This window comes from Rousettus aegyptiacus, unplaced genomic scaffold, assembly GCF_014176215.1.
Source record: "Rousettus aegyptiacus isolate mRouAeg1 unplaced genomic scaffold, mRouAeg1.p scaffold_m13_p_6, whole genome shotgun sequence".
Lineage (NCBI taxonomy): Eukaryota > Metazoa > Chordata > Mammalia > Chiroptera > Pteropodidae > Rousettus > Rousettus aegyptiacus.
Window position 1 is genome coordinate 26,540,250 of NW_023416309.1, and position 21,307 is coordinate 26,561,556.

Below are 21,307 nucleotides of genomic sequence, written 5' to 3' on the forward strand. Positions count from 1 at the left end.
AAAATACAAATAGACATCTGGCAACACGAAAGCTAGCAATATCTGCATGACAAAGAATTATGTTTCCAGTATCAATATCTTCACTAGAAGTATGAATGAGACAATGAATTATATAATATATTTTAATTAGATTTATTACATTAATATTATAATTAAACATTAAAAAAATTTAGAAATGCTGCATTTCTGCTCACCATTAGCTCTGCATATGACATGAGATGCCCTACAATGTGGCAGTACATATTTTCTGTGACAGTAATATAGGATGCAAACAACTTGTTCTATTTTAATCCCTGCAATAGAAAATTTTACTGTCATCCCAACTAGTCATTTTATTTTATCTAATCTTAAAGAGTTAACTCAAGGGAATAGTGAAAGGCTAAATTATATACTATGTTGATTTATGTGCTAGTCAGCTATGCACTCAATAAATTATATGGTTGTAAGTTGGGTAAAGTCGAGTTGCTTCTGATGGTTATGGTTTCATAATCTAATTTGTGTTATACAAAATTCATTTTCAATACCAGAAGCTGGAAATTCTTAGCTCGTGAGCTAAATGTGATCACCTCCCTCCCCCCCCCCCACACACACACACGGACACATACCCATGAACACATACACAAAGAGATAGATATATGTGGCCCTCAGAATGAGGTAGCCTTTAAAAACAGAGTTTTTGAAAAAAAGGTTTTTAAAGATAGGGGTTCCTATTTCAAACTCTGTGTTTCTGGGTCCTCTAGAAATATGATACTTTCAAGTCACCTTGAGCCCATATTTTCACATGGCAAAGATATATTTGCTATGAAAGACTGCCCTATAGAAAGAGACCTGTGAATTGCAATTGAAAATATTCTCCAGTGTTCCATTATTAATTACTCAACATTGGTGTCCAATATGTTAAATTTTTCATTTTGTCTTTTGCTATCCTTCAACTAGAAAATATTTCTCTATCACCAAATATTTAAAGTAGGAAAAACAAAATTTAAAGTTTTATGTTTCAAGGAAAATAGGTGAGCACATATTGCTTTGTTTCAAGTTTTTATTTCAGTATTTTAACATGAAAACAAAAATGCTACAAGCCTATTTCAATTATGATCTGCATGGACCTAATGATGGCTGCATTTATAATTCTTGTTCTAAACAAATTTCATATTGTCTTTTTCTGTAATGAAGCTTGTCAATACCTTTATGGAGTAATTGTGTACCTTGCAAAGGGTTCATATACACTAGTCTGTCTCTGTATTTAGTAAGGAAATAAATATATCTAAGAGAAGTGATGCTGAAAAGATCCCCTGTGAAGAGATGGAAAATAGAGGGGTGCTTAGATCAACTCAAAGATCCAGGAAGGAAAAATAGAAACATAGAGAGACACTTGATCTGCTTCACAGTTTTACCTAAATTTGCCTTAATAAAAAAGGAGAGTCTTTGTTATGAATGTCTAAAACAAATGAGAAAGACTTCTGTGTACACAGTAAGTAAGGTCAAAATAAAATTTTCCATTTATTTATCTGAGAAATGCCAGTGTTTTCCCAGTCCACTATTTCTGTCCTTATATAAAAATATATTTTTGCAAGCATTTTACTATGACTCATAATTATTCCCAAAACTAATTGATGGTACTCATTTGTTTTGGAATCAGAAATGTGTCAGATTTCTGTGCTTGGGATTCTTCATCACATATCTTAATGAAAAATAAGCTTAGACCTACACAGAGTGGGAGGTTATTGGGCTCTGATTAGTTTTGTCAAGAACTGTTTTTAATCACATGCTGTTTTATGATATTTACTACATTCAGCAGAATAACACAATGGGGCCTAATTTAAAAATGTTTTTATGGGACTGTTCAACAAGAAATATGAACCAAAGCAAAGTGCCTTTGTTTCTGATGGAAAGTCTGAGCTAAGTGAATGTAATCTAAATAGGTTAAAATCTTGCATTCTTTGATGGTTGATTACTTCCTATCATGCAGTCTTTAAGCTTTGCTCAGTGTTACATCAAGTTCTCATTAGGTCTTTATACCACCTGTCAATTACTTTGCTGGTATTGTCTTGGATTTTTTTGTTTGTTTATTTGTTTGTCTTTTTTTTTTTTTTTGCATTATCTAGAAAAGAATGGAATCCACAATAGCACTGAAATACAAAGATTTTTTTTTCCTTTTGTGTACCCTTTTGTCTAGCTTCCAGCAAGAAGGAAAACAATTGTTACTGAGGGCAAAATTTATATTCGAAATGAACTGCTTTTTTGATTGAAAGAACTGTGAAAAGATGCAGTGGTAGTAGAGATATTTACCATTTCAGAGTTCCAAAACAGTAAATTTTCAGGCTTTGATTGAAGTGAAGAGGGAACTATGAACCTCGTGTGTGTAGTGAATTCAGATTTAAATCCAATCAAAACAAAGCAACACCAACCCCTCCAAAGGTTGTTCTATGTTGAAGGATCATACTAAACCAGCAGAAATCCCATCCAGTACCAGCACCTTATTTTGGACATGTTTCTTGGCTGCTATAAGGCTCTGAGCACATAGCATTTGGTTAACCTCAGGGTTGGAAAAAAACAAAGCTAGCTCAGGATTCATCCAGGTTTTCCTTACTCTTGTGAATATACCAAATTAAAAAAAAAAAACAATTTGTTTATTTATAATTTTTTTTATATTAAATATAATGTCAATGGGCATGTGCTATAGTTTATTCCTACAGTTAACATATTGCAAAAATAATATTTAAATATGTGTTTTAAATCAGAAAATCAGGATTATAGTCTTGTTTCAATGTTTAACAATCAATTGATCTTGGAAAAATTACAAAAACGTTTTGTTTTTCATCTTTAGGGAATTTCTGTTTAAATGAAATACATTGTATGAAAAATAATAACTTTTAAAAAGCTATAGAAATATTACTTTAATTTAACATTTAAAAGATTGGATTTAGACTCGATTATTTCAAAAATTTATACCAGTATCAGTCAGTGATTTCTCTCCTTACATGATGCAATTTTGACATCATTCAAAATATAACTCACAAGATACAATTATAAACAAACATAAATTTTTCTCCCCCACCACTGCCCCTTTAAATTTATTCAGTAAGACTACTCGGTCCCCATGAAACATAGCAGTCCTTGAGTTTTTTTCATATTTGGGTTATAAAAGGTCTCTGACCAGTAATTAAAATGTCCAATTCTTTATAATTTTCACTATTTTAGACTTAAGTTAATGTCAAAGCTTTCTCTCACTGCCCTAGCCTGATTTAAAAATTGAGAAGGCTTCAATTTGAGAGGAGGTACAGTAAAATTCTTCTTTTTCCCCAACTGCACATCTGTACTTCTTCTTACAGCTTCTTTAGCTATATAGTCCTTGACCTCTTAAGGACTGCAAAGTGAAAAGGTAAAAGAGGATAAAAGGACAAGAAGTTCTTACTTGGTGGACACTGATGAGAGTTAGCATCACTAGTGCTACATCATTCAAAGCTGATAATTTCTCAGGAGCCTTTGTGGGTCAATCTGAGTCACACATACTAGAAGGTCTTACCAGAAGTTCTATTCCTGCAGATATGTCACCAGAAGTTCTAAGTGGGTAACTTTACCTCTCTCTCTATCTTGTTACTTGAAACTGTATCTCCTTGTCACATGACCCCCTGTAATACACTTCCAGCTTTGATTTGCCTAGGTCCAGTTCCCCCTCCAGACAGTCCTCTTAGATTGGCTCTAAAACAACTCCAAACTGTCTCTTTTGAGTATGAGACTCACAGTTAATCCATGGAAAATACCCAAACATTCTTTCCTCAACAGACTAAAATGCAGTAACTTTCCAAATTATAGTTATTCTTCTATCCCCATTGACTGCTTTAGCTAGATTCTTTCTTTTTATACTTTAAAGGAATACTTCATCATCTACTCTGGTCCCCACCCTCACCCCACCCCTGCCAACCCAAAACCACAGCTAACACAATTTAAGCATTGGGTGTTAGAAAGAGCATATAATGAAAATTGGCTATTTCATTCTTTCAATTTGATTTTTCCCTGCTTTTAGTTGGAGATTTTAGACAACTTACATAATGTAATGATCAATACGGTGGGTGTGTTATATACCATCTTTCTATTTGTTTTATATTCTTCCTATCTGTTCTTTGTTCCTTTTTCTCTTTTTTTATGTATATCCCTGATATTATTTTTTAAATTACTTTAATAACTCTATTGGCTTATTAGTTATATCTCTTTGTGTCATTTATTTAGTAGCTTCTATAAGATTTACAAAATATATTTTAATTTATAATCTACTTTCAAATAATATTATACAATTTCATATAATATGAAAGCTCATTCAGAGAATCAAGACCTCTAGAATCATCTCTATATATTTATGTATAGCTATCTACCATGATATCTATCTAGCTCAAGAAAAAAAACATTACATATAGAGAAGCAAATATAAGAATGGAGGGAGACTCCTCATTAGAGCTATACAAACCATATGGAAAAACAGTTTAAAGCATTAAAAAATGTCATGTAGAAAAATTTTCCAAGAAAAAATATATTCAAATATCAAAGGCAAAATAAAGATATTTTTTATCAGATAAACAAGAGCTAAGAAAATCTATTGCAATCCGAATCAAAGCTAAGAGAACTTTTCAAAGAAACCCTCAAAAAATTTTACTATAAAAATTAATTTTGGAGAAAATAAAATGGTAAAATGGTACTAGATGGAAATTTGCATCAACACAAAAGAATGGAGAATACAAAAACTGATCAGAATAAATAAAGGCCGTTTTTTGGGGTTGTAATATTTTTAAAAATAAATTTTGATAATTTAATGTAAAACACAATAGCAATAAATTATAGGGCTGCATCATATCTGGAGTTAAAATTCATGTTAATAACATCAAAAACAGATTCGTGGGATTGGAAGTATACTGTTATAAGCTTCATATATTAAGCTATGGCTTTTTTAGTTTGAGACAAATTTTTCAGAATTCTGTCTCCTACATGTCTCTGGTTAGTGTGGGCCACAACTGAAATTCTTGTGGGAAATTTGGCAGGTGAAAGTAAAGTCTCAGCCATTTTGTAGTTCATATATTTTATTTATCCATTGGTTCACCTCTTTAGGGCAAGGCAGTGTTCATATTTCCAAATGCTCTGTTTTCTATTAGCTTCTTCTGCAGTTTTTTGACTCTTGAAGTGGTGAGTGTGCATTCAGTCCCACTAACAAGGTGCCAACTTCTGCAGGATATCTGTATAACTAAGGACTGAGGCAAATAGAATCAAAATAGGTTTCGGTCCATCCATGTGAGTTCCAGCTCAAGTTTATGGGTTCCAGCGTGTCCTTGTTCTCTTCCAATCTGTCTTCTCTTTATTATTGTCTGCCCTGTGGATTATAGAGACTGAGTATCCAATTCAGACAATAACCGAGTATCAAATCTCTACATACACATATATACACACAGAGATATACATATATAGGTATGCTCTATTACCAATTAATATATATGTGTATATATCCTTATATACAAATATTTTTAAAATTGATTACTAGTAAGTGATAATTTTATGTTTTATTTAATTTTTTAAAAATTTTTCTTTATTTGTAATTTACTTTCTTATTTTTCATATTGTTACCAATGCTATGGGGAAAAAAATATTTGCACATTCAGCCATGTACTTCCTATCTTTCATTGCTTCCTCTGAGACTCTAGGTAAGATATATTTGTTTCAATGTAGGTTTCTGTCCAGTCAGAAAATTTTTCTACCTCTGTGCCACTCACCCACCCAGATGTAATCAAATGGAAGATGTGGAAAACTATGGTTATTAATAGCCTTTTTTTTTAAAAAAAAAATAGCAGGTCGTTAAGTACACTTGCAAATGTGTCATCATGATGGTCATGTTTAAACAGAATTGTACTCAATTTTTAAAATCTTGATTGCTCATTATATTGCTGTATTATCATAGCAATTAGTAGTTTAGATAATATAGTCATTATCACTCCCGATATACACATAAGAGAAAGAGGTAGGGAACATAAAGGGATTGTCCAAGATCACTAAGGTACAGGAAAGCAAGAAACTAAGGCAGTGTTCTCTTTGTTTTCAGTTTAATCTCTTATTTTCAGTTTTATCTCTTTTATTTCAGACCACTGTCTATGAAGGTTGAATATTCTTCTAATGTCAGCCTTGGTTTTGTGTGATGACATGTGCTTTTAAATCTGGTAGTTTTTGAAATTGTATTCATGATCAAGTAATAATTAAGGAATCTCTGAAAAAAATTACACACACACACACACACACACACACACACACACACACAGTAATGCTTTCAAAATAGAGATTGAGATAGTTAATGGGATTCAGAGATGAAGACATTTTCTCTTTGTTTTTGCATTGCTCAATTAATTTAATTTTCCCAGTCTGTTAAGGTATATGGCTTTGGCTTTTTTACAAAAATCTTAATCTATTTCCCTAAAAATGTTTGATAATTCTATTTTTATATTATTCCTACAGGGAACTTAGTTTTTTGTTGCTTGTTTTCAGCAACCAATTGTGTAGAATTATTTCATTTCTTTTCGCATTCTAAGTTTTAAAAATAGAATTTCTTTTAGCTTAATGTTTCTACTGTTTTCAACTATATAATCTATTTTTAATGTATTCATTTATTTTTAACAAAGTAAGGAGTCAAAGATTTCTATGAATGGCAAAGGGGTGAGTAGGGAGTAGGCAAACATGTTGACGCATCATTAGTTTTTATAAAAGTACTAAAACTAGTTAAAATTGTTGCATATGTTAGTGTCAGGGAAAAGAGACACCTGTAGTGCAATTTTCTAAGGAATTTATTTCAGATTACTTTGTAGACAACTACTTTGAGCTCTGTCCTTTATACTCCAGCTTTATTACAACTCTTTGTTCACTTTGCAGTATAAAAATCTCTATCAATAAACATTACAAGAATGGGATTTGCATTATCCAGTCAGCTGTTATAATCACATGAAATAGATTATCTAGAGCATTTACTTAAAACTAAAGAGGCTATGCATAGCCTTTACTGTGGATTAGTCAAAATACTTGTGAGATGATTGTTATACTTAATGAAGGGATTTTAAATGTTTTACAAATACTAATCCTTTTAACACCTCAATAGATAAGGATTATAAATTTTCTGAAACTAAGAGATGATACATGAGTTTCTCAAGTTGTCAGAGCATGAAGCTAACTAACACTACGAATAGATTTCCTGGGCTCATAACTTACTACTCTTATTCTAAGTGAGAGGCTGCTGGGCCTCTCAGTAAATGTTAGCCACCAAAATTTAATTCTAAACTTTCAATAATAAAACTAAAGAAAGTCTATATTTTCCCAATAAAAGTAAATAATATGTAAGGCAATTATTTTTAGAAATTTCTACTTAAAGGAGAATAAATAAATCATTTTAATTATGTTATTTAGTCATCTTGACAAACCTCTGAGGTATTTGTTTTGTTCATTTTACAGGCAAGTAAGTATAGGATAAGAAATATTACATACCATCATCAGGGTCCCTGTTAGTAAGTAACAGATCGGAGATTTAAAGCCATGTCTTCTTACTCAGTTTATCTGCATTGTTCATTCTATCATTCTGTCACCTTTGGGACAATTTTTTAGTATAATTCTAAGTCCAAAATGTTCAGTATTTGTGTTTTTATTTATTAATGTACTATCTCGTTTCTAGTTTGACATTCAAGGTACACTCCCTCCATTCCCCAACGCACTGCCCAATATTTTCATCTTAAAGTGAATAAGCATAAGAATTTATATTTTCAAATTTAAAAGCCTAAAATATTTCTGCTAATTCTTCTCTGGAAAATCCCAATTTAAATCAAATACCGGCACAGTAACACAACATTTATCGGAACATATTATATAAATTTTAGGTCTCCTCTTTTATTTCTGATTTTATTTGAGTCGTCTTTTTATCTTGGTGAGTCTAGCTAAAGGTTGTCAGTTTTATCTCTTCAAAGGACCAGCTTATAGTTTCAGGGATCTTTTTATTGTCTTTTTAGTCTCTCATTTATTTCTGCTCTGATCTTTGCTTCCTTCTTTCTGCTGACTTTAGGCTTTATTTATCTGAACGATCCATCCATTGATATAAATGGTATATTAGTCTCCTACACTTATTGTATTGCTATTCCCTTTACGTCTGTTAGCATTTGCTTTACATATTTTAGGTACTCCTATATTGGGTGCATACATATTTACAAATGTATATCCTCTTGTTGGATTGACCCCTTTATCATTATGTAATGCCCTTCTCTCTTACTATTGTCAGTGTTTTAAAGAAAGTGATTTTGTTTCTTTGTTTATTGTTTTTGTTGTTTTTCATGTGTCTGTCTGTGTCTGTTTTGTTGCTCGTTCTTGTTTAATTGATTTCTTTTTTTCACTGCTGTTTAAGGAAACCCCTATTAAAACATAAGCTGAACACTAGCTGAAGGAATAGAGACTTCACTGAACTTGCACACCAAAGAATAAAGTCTTTGCAAAATAGGTTAGTAAAGTCACCAAACAAATTAACTACTAAGTATTCTAAAATCAAACAACAAACTCTGAAGAATGAGGAGAATCTGATTTCTATGCTTACCACATTATACATATTCATGTGTCCAGTTTTCAACAACAACAAATAACAAGGCATACAAAGAAACTTGAAAGTATGTTCCATTCAAAGGAGCAAACTAATTTGACAGAAACCATCCCCAAGGAAGTATAGACATTGAATTTAACTGACAATATATTTTTTTAAATCTTAAATATGCTCAAAGTGCTAAAGGAAAACATGGACAAAGAGCTAAAGAAAATCATGAAAACAATGTAGGACAAAATGAGAGTATTAAAAAAGATAGAAATTCTAAAAAGAAACCAAATAGAATTTTTGATGCTGAAAAGTACAAAACTAAAATGAAAAATTGACTATAGTGATTCAATGGCAGATTTTGACAAGTTAAAAAAGGAAAAAGGTATAAGACTAGAATCAGCTCAATAGCAAAATGGCAGAAGGAACACCTTCTTAGTGATCGTTATTTTAAATGTAAATGGATTTAACTCCTATTAAAAGACAGATTGCATAATGGATAAAAAATGTAACATTCTCAAGTGAAAACATGGTAATAAATCTTCATGTTCTTGGATTTGACAGATTATTAGATATGATATCAAAAATATGAGTATCAAAATAAAAAACATATAAATTGAAATTCATCAAAATTTCAAACTTCTGTGTATCAAAGAACATTTTGAAGAAAATGAACAAACAACTCCCTATATAAAATAGGCAAAGAACATGAGTAGGTATTTCTCTAAAGAAAATTAAAAAATGACTAATTAGCACATAAAAACTACTCAACATCATTATTCAATAAGAAAAGGGAAATCGAAATCACTGAGATACCATTTCACACTTACTAGAATGGCTATATGTAAAAACAAATAAACATAGAAGAAATATAGATACTAAGCTTGTGGGCCTTGGTTTTATAGAGGATTTTATAAATTTGACCTCAAAAGCAAGGGAAGTAAAAGCTAAAATAAATGAATGGGACTATAATAACTAAAAAGCTTCTGCACAGCAAAAGAAACCATCAGCAAAAGAATGAGGCAACCAAATGAAGATAATTGCAAACAACACCTCTAATAAGGGGCTAATATTCAAAATATAAAAAGAACTCATACAAATCAACAACAAAAAGACAAATGATCCCATTAAAAATGGGCAGAGGACCTGAACAGACACTTTTCTCAAGAAGACATACAAATGGCCAACAGACATGAAAAGATGCTCAACTTCACTAGCTACTAGGGAAATGCAAATCAAAACCACAATGAGATACCTAACACCTGTTAGAATGACTATTGTCTACAGGACAAGTAATATCAAGTGTTGGAGAGGTTGTGGGGAAAAGGAACCCTCAAACACAGCTGGTGAGAATGTAAATTGGTACAACCACTATGGAAAACAATATGGAGGTTCCTCACAATATTAACAGTAGAATTACCATATGATTCAGAAATCCCTTTTCATCCTCCAAAATTCGAAAACACCTATTCATAAAGATATATGTGCCCCAATGTTCTTGGCAGCATTATTCACAGTGGCCATGACATGGAAACAACCAAAGTGCCCTTCGATAGATGATTAGATAAAAAAAGAGTTGATACATATATACAATGGGATATTACCCAGCCATTAGAAAAGATGAAATATTGTTGTTTGCAACAACATGGATCAATCTTGAGATTATCATGCTGAGCAAAATAATTCAGACAGGAAAAGCTGAGAAGGATATGAATTCACTCATTTGTGGGACATAAAACTGAAAGTCACAAACAAGACAAATGAACAAAAAATCACAGACACAAGACAAAATTTTAGTGATGACCAGAGGGAAAGCGGGGAGTAAGGGTGGTAGATAAGGGTAAAGAGGGTCAAATATATGGTGATGGAAGATTTAACTTTGAGCGGTAAAAACACAATGCAATACACAGGGGATATATTATTGCATTGTATACTTGAAACCTATGAATTTTACTATTTACATATTATAATGTCACCCCAATAAATTTAATAAAAAGTAAATAAACCATACTTTAAAATAAAAAAAAACAGAAAAACAAAAATAGCAAGTGTAAACAAAGATGTAGAGAAATAGGAACCTTCATAGATTTCTGATGGAAATGTTAAATTGTGCAGCCATTGAGGAAAACAATTTGGAGATGTCTTTAAAACCAAACACAAGGACACAGATAGACATGTGTACTAGTGTTCACTGCAGCATTGTTCACAATAGCCAAAAGATGGAAACAGTCCAACTATTTATCAACAGATTAATGGAAAAGCAAAATGTGGTGCATCTATTCGCAGTGGATTATTATCCAGACATTAAAAAATTAAGTCAACGTAAGCTATAACATAGATGGTACTTAAAACCATTGTGCTAAAGTGAAACAAGACACAAAAGAACAAATATTGTACAATTCAATTTATATGAAATATCTAGAATAGATTGAAGTTTACCAGGGGCTGGGGCAAGAGGAGAAGAGGGGTTAGTACTTAATGGCCATAGAATCCTGTTTAATGAAAAAGTTTTGGAAATTTATAGTAGTGATGACTGTACAGCATTACAGAAATAAATAATGCCATTAAACCATGCACTTGAAAAAAGTTCAAATAAATAATTTTGTGTTATATATATATCTTACTACAATAGAAATTGGGATTTAAAACAAAAATTGTGAGTGGACATAAAAAGAAACAATCTACAATGGTAAAAAGGTCAGTTCATTAAAAAAAATCAAATATACTTAAACATTTTATTATAGACCCAGACTCCTAAAAATGTCTTTAGACATTTATGTACAGTATTCAACCACTTATTTGGCTACTCAATACTTTTTGAAAGCAGAGGGATTACAAAGAATATAACTTTTAAATCACTTTTTCTCTCAACCTAAAGTCTTTTAGAGAAAGTTGTCATATGCTATGAATTACATATAGTGTGTCAAATAACTGGATCTTTAATAGCAAATTTAAATAAATACAGGGCAATATAAGTTCGCCTCTCACTAACATTTACCAGGAAGGCCAGTGAGTGATCTGAATTATTTCCATTATACAGCTATAGAATATCAATAAAGGGAGAGTAGTGCTCAGAGTTAGTGATATGTTTCTAAGACATATTATCAGAGGAATGAAAACAGTATTGCTGGTGATTTCACAAATGCATGTGAACTTGGAGAGAATTACTCCGGTTTCTCATGTGGTAAATTAATCATCATCTCAGTGACAAACTGTCTTATGCATGAAGTGAGATGATCAAACCACCTAAAGATAATATTATTTTTCCATTTATTGATTTATGACATTTTGTTTTTATTCCAATACTTATTTTGTTTTCAAGGATGATGAACCAGATTCGAAAAGCACAGAATATCTTGGGAAAGATAAGCATGGGTTGATGGCTTTGGGCCAATTATCAATTACATTGCTTTTGTCTTCTCATTAACTTCTGAGCACATAAAGGGAAGAATCAGAATGACTATAGAAATTACAAAACATGGTAAAGGTCAAAACTATACAATTTAGTATTATCTTTCAAGGGGTGTATGAGGCCATACAATTCTAAAACCTAATTCCTGTGACAAAGCCTATAACAAAACAAAACAAAACAAAAAATCAGCATAACATAAATTCAACTCTCTGCCACTTTGAGCAAGAGGAAACTGTATCATCTTAACCTGTTCTGCTTATAGGGTAAGAATGTAATCTTGTGACTAACAGTCCTGTAATCAGAATTGAATACCTAATGAAGAAATTTATAACATAAATTTATGTCAGAGCTTCCTAAACTAAGCTTTATAAAAACCATGTTTCCTTGTTTTACTAAATATTTGGTTGAAATTGAAAATGAATCTCTGGTATTTAAAATATTAAAATTGGAAAGAATTAAAATATATAATTATGAGAAAATTTTAACAGCTAGTTTGAAAACAATCATTTCCTAACCAAACTCATCATAGGTCTTTTTAATAACAAATATTATAAGAATCAGTAAATTAGTTCAAGCAGGCATAGACAAACATTAGTTCCATGATTAAGTCAGCTAAGCTTGAAACATTTTTGTTCCAGAAGAATGTGTGTGTGTGTTTGTGTGTGTGTGTGTGTGTGTGTGTGTGTTTAGTTCTAGATTGAAAGATTTTTAACCAAAATATATTTTGTTCTTAAAAACTGGTAAAATTGCTAGTTTAAATTTTTATTTAATTTGCAACCCTCTTAGAATGCAGCACATTGCTAGGTAAAAAATGCTGAAAAATTATCTAGACAAAATTTCAGTTGCCAGGTTGCTAGTGAGCTGGCAATACTTTTTTTTTTTAATTAATTAATGAATTTTTATGGTGACATTAGTTAATGAAATCTTGTAAGTTTCAGCTGTACATTTAACAGTAAGGCATATATATACTTATATATATATATGCCATATATATATGTACATATATTTACATTGTGCGTTTACCTCCCATAGTTATATTTCTTTCTGTCACCACATATTTGACCCCTTTTACCCCATCTACCTCCCCCCTCCCCATTCCCTTTTCCCCTTTACCCTCTGGTAACCACTAGTCTATTATCCATTGTTAGTGCTGGCAATACTTTAACTGGTATCGTTTGCTATGAACACTGACATAAAAGCAAAAACATTTTCTGTGATATGGAAATGAAATTAATATAATGTTTAACATGAATGGGGAGAGGAAAACTGGAAAGAGGAAACAGAAGAGATTTATTAATTAAAAAAACTATTTTGGAGGGGAAAGTTTTGATATTTTAGATTAAATGGCTGTTTGATTTTGAGGTGGTTGATTATTTCACATTTCTTAGGCATATTGCAAGGTGAGAGAAGGACAAGTTATCTTCGTTTATACCAAACAAATCAGATCACTATTTCTTCTTCCTTGGGGCACCTTCATGCTATTTTGAAGCAAAGACTGTGCTTATTACCTCCCTATTGCTCTCATCTGCAGATATTCTGTTCATTTTTCCCTCTCATCAAGTCTTCTGCAACCTAATTTTTTTTTCTTTTTTTTTTTTGAGGGTGGGAGGGAGAAGGGAATGATTTTAATGTTTAGATAATTCATAAAAAAGAGCTTTGACTCTTGATTCCTGATCTCACTATTCTCTGTAACTTTCTCCTTCCATCCACTTTAGTCATTTCTTTTTTTTCTTCCAAGTTCTATTTTCTATATTTTATACTATATCTATGATCAATTTTTAAATTTACAATATGACATTGCTTAATAAAATTATATAGGTTTCAAGACTACAATTCATAATACATTATCCGTATATTGCATTGTGTGTTCACCACCCAAAGTCAAATCTCCTTCCATTACCTTGTATTTAAACCCCTTTACTCTCTTCTAACTCCTCCCCCCACTTTTTTGTAGTAATCACTAAACTGTTGTACATATCCATGAGTCTTTGTTTATTTGTCTTGTTTATTTGTAGCTTTCAATTTTATATCCCACATATAAGTGAAATCATATGGTTCTCAACTTTTTCTGACTTATTTCGCTTAGCGTGATAATCTCAAGATTTATCCATGTTGTTGCAAATAGCAATATTTCATCTTTTCTTATGGCTGAGTAATATCCCATTGCATATATGTACCACAACTTCATCCAATCATCTATCGAAGTATACTTTGGTTATTTCCATGTCTTGGCCACCGTGAATAATGCTGCAATTAACATTGGGATGCATATATATTCACAGATAAATGTTTTCAAAGATTTAGGTAAATATCCAGAAGAGGGATTGCTGACTTCTAAGGTAATTCTAGTCTTAGGTTTTTGAAGAACCTCTATACTGTTTTTCATAGTGGCTGTACCAATATGCATTCTCACCAGCAGTGTGTGAGTGTTCCTTTTTCCCTACAACCTCTCCAACACTTGGTTATTACTTATCTTGTTGATGATAGCCATTCTAACATAGTTATTTATTTAGCAAATTTCTTAACCTTGTTTTCCACTGGGTAGGACTGGCCTACTAATAAAGTAGGTCATAGAAACATTCCATCAAATGTTCTTTCCTATTTTTCATTTGTTCACCATTTCATTCTTCAAACTCAAGAGGGAATTCAGTCCATTTGTCATTCTGTTTTCTATTTATTGTCCCACTTTTATTTTTTTCTTGATTTTTGTTCCAGGTTAAATTTAATGGCTGTAGCTTCAGCCACTCTCTTATAAATATCCTCAGTTCTCTGGGTCTCTTGTCTTTCCATAAATTCCCAATCAATTTAACTCTCAGCCTTAACATTTAACTGTCCCTCAAACTCCTGCCACAAATCCTTCAAGAACAAATTTCCTCTTACTGTAAAAATTTACTTCTACCTCTGCTCTGAATCCAACCTCATTTGTCTCATTAAAAATAGCACTTAGTAAAAGGTAAAGGGAGTCAAATATATGGTGATTTGACTTTGGATGGCAAGTACACAATGCAATATACAGATGATATATCATTGAATTGTAAACTTGTAATCTATATAATTTTATTAACTAATGTCACCCCAATAAATTTAATAAAAGAACAGCACTTCAATTCCAATCTTCCTTTCCTAGTATATTTTCAATTTTCTCTTTATATTGGCTTCCTGCTATAACCATGGAATCATGCTCAAATTTTTCTCCTTCTAACCTCCCATTGCTAAATCATTACATTTCTCTTCCTTTTCCATCTGAACTTTTTGATAGATTTATACATTTTATTTTAAATTACCTATTGTACATTCATTACTAATCCAATTATAATCATTTTCCCCTTTCCATTGAACGAAACTTTTCTTGCAATGATCCCTAAGAATTACATCCATTTAATTAAATTGGTGACACTTCTCAAATAGTTTTTTTTAAGCAGTCAACTAATCTCAGTATCAGTACCTCTGCTGTACTACTTTAAGCTGACAGGCATTACCACAAAACTTAATTTATCTACCCAGTGTATTATCCATTTCCATGCTGTAGTTAGAGGAATTTTGCAAATCTGAACAGGCCACATAATTTCTCACTATTCTTTCTTACTCTCAATTCCATGTTAGAGCTATGCTGTCCTTTTCATTTTTACTTTCTAGAACAAGATTCTCTTGCTATTATAATGGACCATCATTCCTTCTTCCTGAAATATTTTTCATGTAACTTGCCTCCTATTTGCTAACTTCTATAAACATTTTGAGTCTCAGTTGAAACTTCATTTTCTTCATACCTTTAGTGACCACCCCTCCAAGTTTGGGTTTTAACATATACGCTTGCTCCCATGTAACCCCTGAGTTTATTGTGCTTTTCCTTCAAAATATTTACCAGACTCTTGCAATTGTTCAGTTGTTTCTGTGTGTCTTACAGGGAAATTTCTGTGACTAATCTCCAGACTCAGTAGACTAACTGGTAGTAGACTAACACAGTCTCTACCACGTAGTGGATGCTTATAAATATGCATTATATGAATCCATAAATGAATGTATAAGAAATAATGTCATACAAAATGCCACTGAAATTCATTAGGAGAGAAAATGACTGCAGTTTCAACTTATAGGGAATTATGGAGTCTTGTTAGTTAAACAAAATTCTATGTCATTTCCTTCTTTATGCTTTTATTTAATTTTCATTGTTTTGTTTCCAAAAAGATCTAGGGATTTGATTCATTATTTCTTTGTCAGAACTGTCATCAAAAGTTCCTCTCCTTTATTTACAAATCAGCTGTAAAACACAGCAATATCCAAATTTCTTAACTCTCTGCTTTCTGAACAATCCTGAAGAATTTAAAAAATAAATGCAGTTTTAGTAGCTACAGGAAGAGAGAGAATTTGTTTGAAAAATCAAGAGAGAATTAGGAACTCCTTTAAAACTACTAATATTCATATAACTGATTATTATTGATATTTTAAAGAAACTAGGCCTGATATATCAACTCCCCAATAGGCCCTTTGTGCTCTTAGGGAAATGAATTCACTTTTGAATAATTCGTCAATTAAATTCAGAAAAGATTTTAATAAATATAACTGGGTCTACTATGCATTGACTTGACTGATCTTGCTCATGATTTTTTTTCCTAAGATGAACCTTTCTCTGATAAGTTTACTCGACTAAACAACTCAGACTTTAATCCAGGGAAGATTTTGATCCCTAGAATTTTTCATTACCTACTAGAACCTACTGCTTAATATGCTCTTCAAGTGTAAGCTCATGAGAAACACCTTTGACTCTCGACAGTGAAGATAACTTTAAAGTCCTGGAAGTCATCGCTTTCATTCTCCAGAAGCTCCTTGAAAGCTCTCTCTAGAAGCTTTTCCTTCTCTTGTTCTCATTTCTTTTTGCCTTCATTACTTATGTGTCTGATCTCCCTCACCCATTAGCTCTCTGATAAATCCAATAGATGTTTAACTTTTCCTTTTACAAAACTTTTATTCTGTTTGTTTCTCATTAAGTTCCAGTTTTATTCCAGTCTACGTACCCATTCCTGAGTTTATTCACAGATTAGACACAGATGGGTTTAGATCTGAATAAACGATTGATGTTTTACTCTCCTGAATTCCAACCATACGTCATTTGCCACTTTTCTTTTTTTAATATCAACACCATGAGGATTTGAAAAGCCTTCTAGAGATATACTCATATTTGTATTACCAAAATATTAAAGCACACAAACAAATATATTTTTCAACCAGTGAAGAAGGTTATTTCCTCTCTCAGGAAAAAGAAAGTCAAAGAAAGAGGCCGTTAGGATCCAAATAATGCTAGTTTCTTACAGAGATAACCTCAAACTTGGTTTTGAGTTAAATATGACCCTGAGTGCCCTGAGGCATTAAATATACTGCTCCATGCTTTGAAATGTAATAATTCTAATGATAATATTTGAAGTCATAAAAATGTATATTTTAAAGTCTGGTAAATATAATCCCTGTTATATTGTATCCATCTAAAAATATCACGATGGTGCTCTATTGTTACATTTGATCAAAAGTTTTACATCCTCTTCTCCTCTGATGTCCCACAAGGAAGAACAATGTTTTACCCACTGAGGGACATGAGATGAAAATGAAAGAGAAAGAACAGAATTAAAGTAAGATGACTTGTATTAAATCCGGATCATAGCTTCATAGTTCTATCTTTTTTTTTTTTACTGCTTTTGTGTATTGGATTTCATGTTTATTGCTAAATATCTAAAGGAAAATCTCCTTTTGAAATAGATATACATTTCTGAACACATTATGTTTAAAATCCCATAGGGAACTTTCGAACAAAGTTCCAACCCATTATTTTGACATATGGAACCTTTAAGCCTTTGGCAACTGCCAGTTTTTAGCATTGATTCTCATTATGCTCTCATGTCCTTTTTAGGATGTAGTTATTCCAACTGCCTAGGGTTGCAAAAATGTGCTGGATCTTCCTCTTCCTTTTAGCTTTATCAACTGCTGACTTTTCTCTGCTTAGAGCTCTATTCTTCTCTTTCCCAGCCTAGATAATGCCTAACCATTGAGTCTACTCCACTTAGAAACATTTCCCCAAACCTCTCTTCCATCTCTGAGTTAGGTAAGTCTCCTAATACTCCATTAAGATACTCTCAATTCCTCTATATTATTACTCATTATACCTTCCCCCACCATTATCATTGTGTAGATTATACCAGCTTTTGAGAATAGAGTTAGAGCCTTGTTCATTGGTATCTGACATATATCAGACCCAAACAATATTCATTAAATGTGTAAAATGAAGATGTCTTATAACGATACTTCAAAATAAATAGTTTATGCAAATACTGTTTAATTACCAAAATGGATTTGAATTTTAAATCAGTTAAAAACCTCAACTCAAATTTTATATAATGCAATCTGCAATATCTTTTATTCAGGTTTCTTTGGCATAATGAAATACAAATTTTTATATATAAAAATGAATATGCCCTTAAACTTTATGTACTTATATTAGGTGCATCACTATTTGTTTGATTCAATAGTTTTAAAGGGTTTGCTAACCTTTCAAACTAGATTTGTCCTATCAATCTTTATACTTAAATAATTTTTTATCTTTCCCTTTTAGATTTCTTTAATTAGCTCCATTACTCATTTTAGTGTTTTTGTAACATTTAAGATGTGTATATAGCTAGATAGCATTGCAACTTTTCACTGATTTGTTCAGTAACAGCTAGGAAAAGAATAATGTATATATTCTCCCTACATGTGAATTCATTGTTATAGAAAGGTTTTATAGGTGGATTAACAAAACGTCAAACCAAGTCTCTAGATATAAGAGCAAATCCTCTTCCATGAGCTTCCTTACTTTATTTATGCTCTTCGAAGTTCAAAAAACTAAAATTACTAATGATATTGTTTCTTACAAATTACTATAATGTATTACATGAGTGATAAGCAGCAGTAGGGGAACTCATGTTCTTTATTTTAAAATAAATAAAACTCTTAATTTTATTTTTTAAATTTAGCTGTGCTCTTTGTTTTTGGCTATTTTTTTCCCCATCTTTATTCTAAAGACTCAAGGAACTTCTCTAAAACACACATATATATGATAGCAAAATTTTAAGTTCAATGCATTTTGTGAGCCAGTTCTACCAAATGTTCGAATGGCATATATAAGTGAGTTATCTAAATGCTTTGCAAATTCAACTTGCTTTTAAGACAGAGTTTTCCATCTTGTGTCCTAACCTAGTATCTGAAATTTGTCATGTTTTAAATCAGTAACAGCATAACAATTTAAAAAGATTAAAAGATTCATTTACCTTGCATTCTATATTGCAGGCCTCTTGATCTATCCTGAGTTTTAATACCTCTCCCCTAAATTTACAGGCACATGCACACGCACCATCACAGGTGACAGTCTGCTGTGCTCATTCATTCATGAGAGGAATATGAAAGCAGAAAGCAAATAAACTCAAAAAATATTTTCACTTTTTTTTTTTACAATTTGATTTTCCAAATCAAGGACTTCAAGGACTATTATGATTCACAATAATGAAAATGATTTTAGAAACAAATGACAAATTTTTATAGGGTTCAGTGTGCTCAGAGATAGAAAATAAAGGGGAAACTAGGGTATAGGCATTCATGGCTTCCTGGGAATGGGAGCATTTTTTTTTAACCTACTTTAAGTGCTAAACTCTAAGAAAGGAGATAGTATCAAGAAAGAAGTTCCCATGTACTTTTAAGAAATTTAAGAACAGAAGAAGACTGTTATGTTTGTTAGACACAGCTTCAGAAATCGGAAAGAGAACAAAGAAGATGTGGAAGACTAGACCTTAGAAAATGACAGGGCAGATTAATGGAATAGTAAAATGAATATGGTGCTCTTATTACTGATATAGAATGGGAGAGAAAATACAGGCCTATGAAGGATTGTGGAGAACTCGCTGGCAACTTTGTAGACCAATGTTTAAGGGCAAGACTAGTTCCTGGGCATGATAGTTGGCAACATAAATAGGTGGCAGTGAAGACAAAAAAACTTCCTCCTATCCCAACCTATGCAATTTAGATAAAACAATAGATAATAGAAAGGAATCACAAATTAAATTTGATTTATTTTCCTTCGGTGAAATGGAGACATAACAGAAATTAAATTGAGTTAAATACAAAGAAAGTTGGGTCTCTGTTTGTTTGTTTGTTTGTTTGTTTTGCCAAAGCATTGCTCTTGGCATGTAAGTAACATGCCATTCTTTCTACCATTTCCTTCTTTTCAGGCACCCTGTGCCCTGCTTCTCTCATCTAATATTATGGCTTCCCTGACATTTGTATTTATCATTTCTGGCCACTCCTGAATGTAACAAATCAACTAGACATGCTCCTGACATCTCATTTGGAACAACTCAGAAAATTTACCCAATCCTATTAAAAAGTCAGTGGAATCAAATGACACCATGAGTTCAGTACCATCACTCATGTCACTATGTGGTTGTTTCCAGAAACACACACACACAAATATAATTATATGAATATTTATGAATACATAAAGTAATTTTTCAGATTGACACATTATATAGTTTAAAAAGATAGGCTCTTCTATACAGGCCTTTCTTAAGTTCATGGCCTAAACCTGCTTCTAAGACACCACCTCTTATGATTCTTGTATTAACTCCAAGCTCAAAGTGTATCAGCCTTCTTTTTTTTTAACCTCAAATGTGCCAATTTTATTCCCACTGTAGAGCCTTTACAGTGTCTGTTCTTCCTGACTGCACATCTTCAAATGAATGCTTCTTTTTATTGTCATTCAAATCCTAACTTATATATCACGTCCTTAGTGATCTCTCATCATTCTGCCATAAACTGTTATAAGTCTCTGTGTAACACTTATCCTTGCCCTCTAATTCCACTGACCATACTATGTTGTTTTATGGCCCATTCAGGTATAAAACATACAATAAAATGTGCTTACATATTTGGTATGTAGTGATTTCTAAAATGTTAGGGCTGCAAGAGTGGAAACTTTTCCTGCCTTATTCAGTGATATGGCCCTAAGGAGTATAATGCATGTTCTTGAATGCTAATAAAATATTTTATATTTTTTCTTGTTACAACTATTTGTTATTTTATTTCATGTCTAATACCTTTACAATTAAAGTGTGTGAAAAATGAGGTTTTTGTCCTTCCTCTTCACCAATTTATCTAAAGTACATAAACAACGTTGGCAAACATAGAAAGTACTGAGATACATTTAATTAAATTATCCAGTTGCCATGGAATGAGCAGTTATTTTTTTCAGTTTATTTCCAGAATTTACTCATTTATGGCCTCATTCAAAACAT